The 10,496-nt window shown below is 44.6% G+C and overlaps 1 protein-coding gene across 4 annotated transcripts in view; it reads left to right on the top strand.

Annotated features, from left to right (window-relative positions):
- The first annotated feature begins 523 nt into the window (after nt 1-523).
- Nucleotides 524-10,496, top strand: part of LOC105477727 (Raf-1 proto-oncogene, serine/threonine kinase) — a 94,355-nt gene continuing 84,382 nt past the window's right edge. For 2 of the 4 annotated variants that reach the window (XM_011734391.3, XM_011734393.3), the window contains exon 1: nt 524-867. The gene's annotated coding sequence lies outside the window, so the exon portion shown is untranslated. Of the gene's footprint in view, nt 868-1,457; nt 1,591-10,496 lie in introns of all 4 variants that reach the window. The other 2 variants (XM_011734394.3, XM_011734395.2) reach the window with 2 other exon arrangements.

Raw genomic sequence — 10,496 nt, 5'->3', positions numbered from 1 at the left:
GTACCTTGGATCAATATTATTAGTTTTTCTAACTCTTTGCTAATGTGATGGGGGAAAAAAAATGAATCCCCAATTTACACACGAGGAAAAGACCGCTTAAGGTTCAGGGACTGTCCACATAGCTGTCAAGTGCCAGAGCCGTAATTTGGCATTAAAGTGTCCGACTCCGGAGAGTCAAAGTTGGACACTGTGCTCTGTGTCCTGGGGCACGTCTGATGATCGCTGGGCCTTGCAATGTTGGCAGGCAGGCCTTCCTCTCCCCTTCTAGGCCTCTGGCCACTCCTGGCTGGCCGAAAGCCGGCTCTTCTCGATTACCGAGTGCCCCTCCTGAGAATAAGCCAGCATCGCCTAACCTCTTCAGCTCCGAAATGGCGGCCACCAGATCGCGAGCCCACGCCCCGGGGGAGGGGCCTGTGTTCAGGCCAGAGCGATGGATGCCCGAGCCAAGTTAGAAGTCGACTGCCAGGAGGGCTAGCGCAGAAGCGGAGAGCCGGTGGCGTCGCAGGTCGGGAGGACGAGCACCGAGTCGAGGGCTCGCTTGCGGTGGCCGCCCGAGAGTCTTAATCGCGGACGCTTGGGCCGCCATCTTAGATGGCGGGAGTAAGAGGAGAACGATTGTGAGGTGGAAAGGGTTTTCTGCTGCATTCCTTGGGCCCCGAAAAGGGTCAGCTGGCCGGGCTTTGGGGCGCGTGCCCTGAGGCGCGGAGCGCGTGTGCTACGATGCGGGGGCTACTCGGGGCTCCGTCCCCTGGGCTGGGGACGCGCCGAATGTGACCGCCTCCCGCTCCCTCACCCGCCGCGGGGAGGAGGAGCGGACGAGAAGCTGCCACCGGACGACAGGACGTTGGGGCGGCCTGGCTCCCTCAGGTAGGTGGCAGGGGCCGGGTCGTGGATGCCGGGGGAGCCGGGCGGCGGGACTGAGGGACCGGCTTCCAGGGCGAGCGGGCCTGGGTGGCGCTGATGGAGCGGCCCCGCGGCTGCCAGGCGGAGGGCTTGGGCCAGGCCGCTGTCACCCCGGTTAGCGTTGGGCGGGGGCCCCGGAGTCCGGTGTCATGGCCGGCGAGCCTAGTTCCCACATCCCACTCAAATTTCCTTGTGTTTTGCGGAAACGTGCCAACGCCACCCCTGTGCCAGTGCGCATTCCTCATTATTTGGCAGTGGGAAAATCCGCCCAGAGTTGCCCCATGTCTGTTGTCACTTGGATGGGCCAATTCCTTTTCTCTTGGGCCGTCGATTGTGGGACCCGGGCTTGCACGCAACCTTTCTCTGGATACTTCAGTCAGGTGACACCCTTTTAGGGAGGACGTGAGGAATCGGGTAAGAGAGGAGGAAACTGGCCAGTGCCCTACCACAAAGTCACAGGGTTCTCTTCTTGGATATCAGGACTAGCCTTGGGTATCAGGACTCTGTGGGTTATTAATGAAAGTCTTGAGATGCTTATAGAGGATTGGCCTCAGGACGCTTTGGAATGAAGAGCCAGGACTGCCTTTTGTGTGAAGCGAGAGCCGCCGGGACGCTTCAGCTCTGCAGCTGCTGAGGCTCTGCGAGCGAGTCGATACCCAAGAGAGAGGAGTTTGGACGTCGTGAGAGGCGAGGCGGCCGTGTTCATTCATTGTTCTCTTTCTAGGGCTCTGGGTGTGCCCCTGGTATTCATTCTGTGGTGGGAAGAAGGATAGGAACTTCTGTGTCTCCTTGAGGTGTGAACGGGTTCTAGGGGGTCACTTAATCTAAGTAGGAAATGAATTCAAGGCACGTTCATTGAACGTTTGTGCTTGCCTGGTCCTCTGTGGGCTGAGTGGAGAGATTCTGCCCTCCCTGCGCTCCTAAGGAGTGAAAACAATGCAGTGTGATAAGAATTGGCTTACCAAGTGTTGTGAGGATTTAGAACAGTTAGTTTTCCTTGGGGAGGAGTTGAGGAAGCTTCTACACTCGAGGAGACTTAAGCGTCGAGTTTTGAAAGACCGGTGAGTAAGTGCTCACCAGGTGAGGAGGAACTCAGGAAACAGCTGGTACAAAGGCTTAGAGACATGTGGGAGTTGGGATGAGTTTGGGGAGCAGCAAATTGCCTGGGGTGCAGGAAGGAAATGGTGAGAGATGAGAGAAAAATAGAAGTTGCTAGAATTGTGAGGGGATTTTGTTGTAGATGGTGAACTAATTGAATTTGGATTATTGTATATGATTTGCTGAATCTTTATTCTTGCTGATAGTTTTCTCCCTTTGTCGATGTTGAAGCTCATAGTGATTGAAAAGATTTAGTTTGTTAAACTTAATGACTTTTTAGTTTTTTTTATTTTTTCAGAACAATTCAAACTTTTTTTCTTTTCTTTCTTTCTTTTTTTTTTTTTTTTAAAGGAACAGGATCTCACTCTGTCACCCAGGCTAGAGTGCAGTGACATGATCGTAGCTCAGTTGCAGCCTCTAATTCCTGGGCTTAAGCAGTTCTCCTGCCTTTGCCTCCTGAGTAGCTGGGACTACAGACAGGTGCTACCACACATGGATAATTAAAAAAAAAAATGAGTAGAGATGGAGTCTGATGGTGTTGCCTAGGCTGGTCTCAAACTCCTGGGCTCAGGTGATGTTCCTGCCTCCACCTCTCCCTCCCAACGTGCTTGCTGGAATTACAGGGGTGAGCCACTGGCCAGGCAGAACTTTTTTTTTTTTTTTTAATAATAGAGAGGGGGTTGCACTGTGTTGGCCAGACTGGTCTAAAAAGTATGCCTTCAATAGAACTCTTGGGCTCAAGTGATCCTTCAGCTTCAGCCTCTCAAAGTGCTGAAATTACAGGTGTGATCCACTGCGCCTGGCCAGCAGAACATTTAATGTTTTGCACTTACACAGTGGTGAATGAATTGAACTCATATATTCCTGGGGATTCTTGCAGAAAATTCTCCTAAAGTTATACTTGCTCACAAAAATGTTAACTTTATAAATGTAAAACACTCTCCTAATATTTGTTTTATTATCCTATTATTTTTTATTTTTTTGCCCAGGCTGGAGTGCAGTGGTGCGATCTCGGCTCACTGCAACCTCCGCCTCTTTGGTTCAAGCAGTTATCCTGCCTCACCGTCCCGAGTAGCTGGGATTACAGGCACACATCATCACGTCCGGCTGATTTTTGTATTTTTAGTAGAGATGGGGTTTCGCTGTGTTGGCCAGGCTGGTCTCGAACTCCTGACCTCAAGTGATGTGCCCACCTCGGCCTCCCATGGCCTCGCTGGAATTACAGGCGTGAGCCACTGTGCCTGGCCTAAATTTTAAATATAAATAATGTACTCCCCAGTCTTACAGAAATTGGACGACTCTAGAAAACAAACATCCAAAAAATGTGTAGGATGTATTTTTAGTTTAATAAGTGTATTTTTTAAACTATTTCTTGGTATTGACTTCTTGGATAACAACCTGTTATAAAATCTTTATCCCCATAAACATAATTTTCCTAAAATAGGTATAATACTGTGATTAATGTTTATGCTAAAGTGACTATTACGGAATTAACAGACTTCAGTTGCAGTTCCTAAACCTTACTTTCGTTGTGATGATTATATACCACTGAAGAACATTCAGGATTATTTTGACTTGTTTTTACCCTTATCACTAAAGGGCTAAGCTGTTTAAAATGCAGCATAAGGCCGGGCGCAGTGGCTCAAGCCTGTAATCCCAGCACTTTGGGAGGCCGAGATGGGCGGATCACAAGGTCAGGAGATCGAGACCATCCTGGCTAACATGGTGAAACCCCGTCTCTACTAAAAATACAAAAAACTAGCCGGGCGAGGTGGCGGGCGCCTGTAGTCCCAGCTACTTGGGAGGCTGAGGCAGGAGAATGGCGTAAACCCGGGAGGCGGAGCTTGCAGTGAGCTGAGATCCGGCCACTGCACTCCAAAAAAAAAAAAATAAAAAAAAAAAATAAAATGCAGCATAAACATTTGACCCAGTTGAATGCTGGGATACTTGGAAAAATAAACCTGTTACTGTTTCTGTACTAAAGGCTTATCTTTTAAAGATATGTGGTTTTTTTTTAGTGAGTGCAGTGGCATGATCTTGGCTCACTGTAACCTCTGCCTCCTCCCGGGTTTAAGCATTCTCCTGCCTCAGCCTCCCAAGCAGCTGGGACTACAGGCACCTGCCACCACGCCTAGCCAATTTTTATATTTTTAGCAGAGACGGGGTTTCGCCATATTGGCCAGGCTGGTCTTGAACTCCTGATCCACCTGCCTTGGACTCGCAAAGTGCTGGGATTACAGGCGTGAGCCATCGTGCCTGGCTGGTATGTGGTGGTTCGTGGTTATAAATTATAGTGGAATTCCTTTGTTAAAGTCTTGTCAGTAGTTGTAAAAACATCAGCCAGTTGTGGTGGCTCATGCCTGTAAGCCCAGCACTTTGGGAGGCCGAGGCTGGTGAATTGCTAGAGCTCAGGAGTTTGAGACCACCCTGGGCAACATGGTGAAAACCTGTCCCTACAAAAAATACATACACAAAAAAAGAAAAAATTAGCAGGGTATGGTGTAGTATGCCTGTAGTCCCAGCAACTTGGGAGGCTGAGGTGAAAGGATCACCTGAGCCCAGGGAGGTTGAGGTTCAGTGAGCCATGTTCATGTCACTGTACTTCAGTGTTGGCGACAGAGACCCTGTCTCAAAAAAAAAAAAAACAAAGTGTGCCTTCAATAGAAGGCTTGAGCATATTTTATGGGATTTGGTTTAGCTGAAAAAAACAGTGAGAAGCAAATTAAGCTGGTAATTTCTGATGAAAAGTATCTAAAAGATGAAGAACGTTAAGCATCAAGTATTATATAACAGTTGCTCTGAGACTAGTTGCTTTTAGTTTATTCCATTTGTTTGCTCTGAAGATTAAACAACTTCTTGTAAGTTAAATTTGACTTTTCCAGAAGCACTGGAATATTTAGGAAATGAAAAATACAATTGATAACTTTAAACTACTATTTCAGGTAGTCTATTAGTAATAAATGTATGATTCTACATTTAAATTTCAGGTAAATCTTTGTTAGTAACCTACTGCCTAAAAAAATGTTACTATGAGGGAGTACTTTTGTTTGCATGTTAGGAACATAATAGGCCATACATAATAATCTTGATCTTGGGAGGAGCTTGTTAGCCAAACAGCATGCCTTAATGTTGACTTGCAGAAGAGAATTTTAAATATTGCCTTTGAAAGGCAATGTACTAATGTGACAGTGAGGAGGTTTATGAAACCATGAAATTGAGCTTTGACTTAGTTTTTTGTTTTTAAGTTATGCAGATCTTGGGAGTCATTTCTTCAAAACAAATGACTGTGAGGTGGAAAATTGCTTACCTTGAGTAAATTAATTGGAAAATCAGAGAACACTGGGTTTATTTAGAATGAGGTTGTTTAGGTCTTTTATTGGTATGTGTATGGGAGGGTAGAATTCCTAATTGCTCATCTGACTGGGTTCAAAATGTAATACTAGATATTTGTGTTGCAGTTCAGTCGATACTTTTGGTATGGGGCTAACTTATCTTGCCTGTAATTTTTTTTTTTTTTTTTTTTTTTTAAACGAAATCTGGCGCTATCACCCAGGCTGGAGTTCTGTGGTGCGATCTTGGCTCACTGCAACCTCTGCCTCCCAGGTTCAAGGGATTCTTATGCCTCAGCCTCCCGAGTAGCTGAGATTACAGGTGCCGGCCACCACGCCTGGCTAATTTTTGTATTTTTAGTAGAGACGAGAGTTCACCATGTTGGCCAGGCTGGTCTCGAACTCCTGACCTCAAGTGATCCACCCTCCTCGGCTTCCCAAAGTGCTGGCATTACAGGCTCGCCCAGGCATCTTGCCTTGTAATTCTCATGATAGTAATGGCTGGGTATTTTTTTCTTGCCTTAGAGTTGTAAGTAAAAATTCCTTAATTACACATTAAGGTTTCATCTTTAATTTTACAATATGTGAGTCATTTTGTAACTTCTTTTCTCCCAGAATGACTTGCGTAGCTCTAAATGATTTTAGTTAATTTCAGATGTTTGCCTTTTTTCTAAAATGACCCCTAGAATCTCAGCTTAACCAAGGAAAATGTCAAGTGGGTGTTGTTTCTTTGTTACTGGTTTTGGCCTAGACTATCTAAAGTTCGGCAAATTACTCACAAAGTATGTTAACTGGCATCACATTCCAATCAGTGCACATAGTATTTTTTGAGGAACACTTGACACATGGTTTTATTTTTAGACCAGATTCTAAGGAATTTTACTGGGTGGGGATTAACAATCCTAAAGCTAGTTTACAGTTTTAAAATCTTTATGATTTAGAAGTTGTTTACTTTTTTTGTTGATAAGTGGGAAGCAGCAGGCAGTGGCAATCAATTTTTTGTTTGTTTGTTTTTGTTTTTGAGATGGAGTTTCATTCTCGTTGCCCAGGCTGGAGTGCAGTGGCACGATCTTGACTCACCACAGCCTCTGCCTCCTGGGTTCAAGTGATTCTCCTGCCTCAGCCTCCTGAGTAGCTGAGATTACAGGCATGTGCCACCACGCCTGGCTAATTTTGGATTTTTAGTAGAGACAGGGTTTCACCATGTTGGTCATGCTGGTCTCAAACTCCCTACCTCAGGTGATCCGCCTGCCTCAGCCTTCCAAAGTGCTGGGATTACAGACGTGAGCCACCACACCCAGCCCTCACATAACTTTTATGATAGTATGTTCTTATAATTGTTCTATTTTATTATTAATTATAATTAATCTCTTACTGTGCCTAATTTATATGTTAAACTTGATTATGGGTATGTATGTATAGGAAAAAACATAGTATATACAGTATAGTATACTGTTTTTGTTTTCAGGCATTCATTGGTAGTCTTGGAACATATTCCATGTGGATATAGGGGGCGCTGCTATATGATGGAATGTTACTTAGTAATAAAACGAAAGGATGTATTGATGTATACTACAACATGGAAGAACCTTGAAAACATGCTAAGTAAAACCATGCAGGAAAGACCACATATTGAATTATGCCATTTATATAAAATGTCCAGAATAGGAAAATCCTTGGTGACAGAAAGTAGATTAGGGGTTGAGGGATGTAGGGAATGGTCAGTGACTGTGATGGGTTTTTTTTTTTTTTTTTTGGGGGGGGTGATAAAAGCGTTTTGCAGTTATGGAGATAGATCCACAACTGTGAATATAATAAAAGCCATTTAATTGTGCACATTTTTTTTTTTTTTTTTTTTTTTTGAGATGGAGTTTCGCTCTTGTTGCCCAGTGGAGTGCAATGGTGCACGATCTCAGCTCACCGCAACCTCTGCCTCTTGAGTTCAAGCGATTCTCCAGCCTCAGCCTCCTGAGTAGCTGGGATTACAGGCATGCTCCCCCATGCCCAGCTAATTTTGTATTTTTAGTAGAGACAGGGTTTCTTCATGATGGCACCATCGAGACTGGTCTCGAACTCCTGACTTTAGGTAATCCGCCTACCTCAGCCTCCCAAAGTGCTGGGATTACAGGTGTGAGCCACTGCGCCTGGCCCCTGCCTGGAAATTCTTAAGAATTAAATATTGTAGGCCGGGCGTGGTGGCTCAAGCCTGTAATCCCAGCACTTTGGGAGGCCAAGACGGGCGGATCACGAGATCAGGAGATCGAGACCATCCTGGCTAATACGGTGAAACCCCGTCTCTACTAAAAAATACAAAAAACTAGCCGGGCGAGGTGATGGGCGCCTGTAGTCCCAGCTACTCGGGAGGCTGAGACAGGAGAATGGCGGGAGCCCGAGGCGGAGCTTGCAGTGAACTGAGATCCGGCCACTGCACTCCAGCCTGGGCGACAGAGCAAGACTCCGTCTCAAAAAAAAAAAAAAAAAAAAAGAAATATTGTTTACAAGTAAAAATATTGTTTTCTTTGAGTAATAAGGTCACATACCACAAAATTTAAAGGATATAGAAAGTTATGTTGTGTATAGTAATTCTATGTTCCCCTTTGTTGTCTAGCTACCCAGCTTCCTTTCACGGAGGGAAATATGAATTCTTATATATCATATCCTATTTTGTGACAACACAAGAATATTTAAGGGTAGATGTGCTGGCCTTATTTTCTTGCTCAGATCTTCCAGGCTCTCCCTGGATAACAGACGAAGTATATACAATTCTTGCCTCTGTGTCTTACTTACATTGCTTTCTCACAGTATAATATGTTTAGTGGAAATCAAAAGCCAGTATTTTAAGCCTCTGTTAGGTGCAGGCCAGTGCACTTGGTGCAGCATAAGGCAAGTTCCTACCTTCAAGGACCTTATCTAATTGAGAGAGGCTGACATTTCCTTACTTTTATCTATTCCTCTCCCCGCCCCCGTCGAGAGGACGTTTCACTCTTGTCACGAAGGCTGGAGTACAGTGACGTGATCTTGGCTCACTGCAACCTCTGTCTCCCGGATTCAAGTGATTCTCCTGTCTCAGCCTCCCAAGTAGCAGGGATTACAGGCACCTGCCACCACGCCCGGCTAAACTTTGTATTTTTGGTAGAGATGGGGTTTCACCATGTTGGCCATGCTGGTCTCGAACTCTTGACCTCAGATGATCCACCCGTCTTGGCCTCCCAAAATGCTGGGATTACAGGCGTGAGCCACTGCAGTGGCCAGGTTGAATTTTTTGTATAGATGTCTTATGTCTCTGTTTAAAAGTAGGTCATGTCTTTTTCTTAGATATTTCCAGTGGGGCATATCTTACTCTTGTTTATATATCTCCAGTTCTTAAAACCTTGTCTTACACAGCAAACATTAATCAGAGGTTAATCACTTATGGATTTATTTTCACTACTGCCATCTCTACAAAATGCTTACAGTAAAGAGGCGATACGTACTAAATTCAAACTTAGAACTTTGTAACTTAGGACCTATCTGTTGTAGGAGCTACCTTGCTTAAGCTTCTCCCTCTATTGGGCATTATATGTAGAGTGCTCTAGGTTCTGCCTGCTAGCGCCTTGATGACATTTGCCTGCTTTATCTGCTCGCTGACTCTTTAGCTCAAGCAGCTGTTACCATGCTGGCTATTTCCTTTTGCATTCATAGGTTTTAGATAGGGAATAAAGTTATACCCAGGGAGAATGGGGGGATAAATAATACTCTACCGTTTTTGACCTTAGTCTGGTGTAGAATTGTAGTGTGATTTTGAGAGGAGAGATTGTGATTTCCCTGGCTAGTATTACCTAGTATTGCTTGACAATGCAAAATGGACCCCTAGGCTGTCTTATGTAAGTTGGAGGAGTAGGGGTTTGGAGATGGGGTGTGTGTGTGTGTATCTACAATCCAGTGACATTTAACAACATTCACAGTGTCTTAAAACTATCCCCACTACCTGTTTCCAGAACCTTTTCATTACTTCAAACAGAAACAGTACTCGTTAAGCAAGAACCCCTCATTCCTCACTATGCCCAGTTCCTTGTAACCCCTATTCTACTTTCTCTTTACAAATTTGCCTGTTCCAGGTACTTCACGTAAGGGGAGTCATACGCTGTCTGTCCTTTTTTGTCTGACTAAACTTAGCACATTTTTTGGGTTTATCCATGTGGTGGTGGCGTGTATTAGTATTTTATTCCTCTTTGTGGCTGAATAATACTTCATTGTATGAATATATCATTTTATCTCATCAGTGATGGACACTTGGATTATTTCCACCTTTTGGTTGTTGTGAATAATGCTGCAGTGAACATTGGTGTACAAGTATCAGTTTGAGCCCCTGCTTTCAGTGCCTTAGGGTATATGCATAGGAATAGAATTACTGGATCATATGGTAATTCTGTGTTTACTTTTTGAGGAACTGCAAACTGTTTTACACAGTGACTGCACCATTTTACATTTCCCACCAGCAAATCATAAGAGTTCCAGTTTTGCCGCATCTTTTCCAACACTTGTTATTTTTTCTTTTTTAATTTTTTTGTTTTTCTTTTTTAATTTTTAAAATAACAATCCTGGGCCGGGCACGGTGGCCCATGCGTGTAATCCCAGCACTTTTGGAGGCCGAGGCAGGCGGATTACCTGAGGTCAGGAGTTCGAGACCAGCCTGGCCAACATGGTAAAACCCCGTCTCTACTAAAAATACAAAAAAAATTCGCTGGGCGTGGTGACACATGCCTGTAATCCCAGCTAGTTGAGAGACTGAGGCAGGAGAATAGCTTGAACCCGGGAGGCAGAGGTTGCAGTGAGCTGAGATCGCGCCATTGCACTCCATGAGAGTGAGTCTCAAAAATAAATAAATAAAGTAACAATCCTAATGACTGTGAAGTGGTTGTAGGCTTTTCTTTTTGCATTTTAAAAAATTATTATTTTTACTATTTTAGAGATGGGGGGAGTCTCACTATGTTTACCAGGTTAGTCTTGAACTCCTGGCGTCAATTGATCCTCCCATTTTAGCCTGCCAAAGTACTGGGATTACAGGCATGAGCTACTGTGCCTGGCCCTCCTTTGCTTCGTATTGCTACTTAGATCTAGTGGGCAAAACAGAACCTTTGGATTTGACTATATTTGGATCTCATGGGGTTTTTCCTCCCTCTTAAA

The sequence above is a fragment of the Macaca nemestrina genome, chromosome 2 (assembly GCF_043159975.1).
Source record: "Macaca nemestrina isolate mMacNem1 chromosome 2, mMacNem.hap1, whole genome shotgun sequence".
In the NCBI taxonomy this organism is placed as follows: Eukaryota; Metazoa; Chordata; class Mammalia; order Primates; family Cercopithecidae; genus Macaca; species Macaca nemestrina.
The sequence above is the reverse complement of the archived record's forward strand: the minus strand, read 5'-3'. Positions and strand labels throughout refer to the sequence as shown.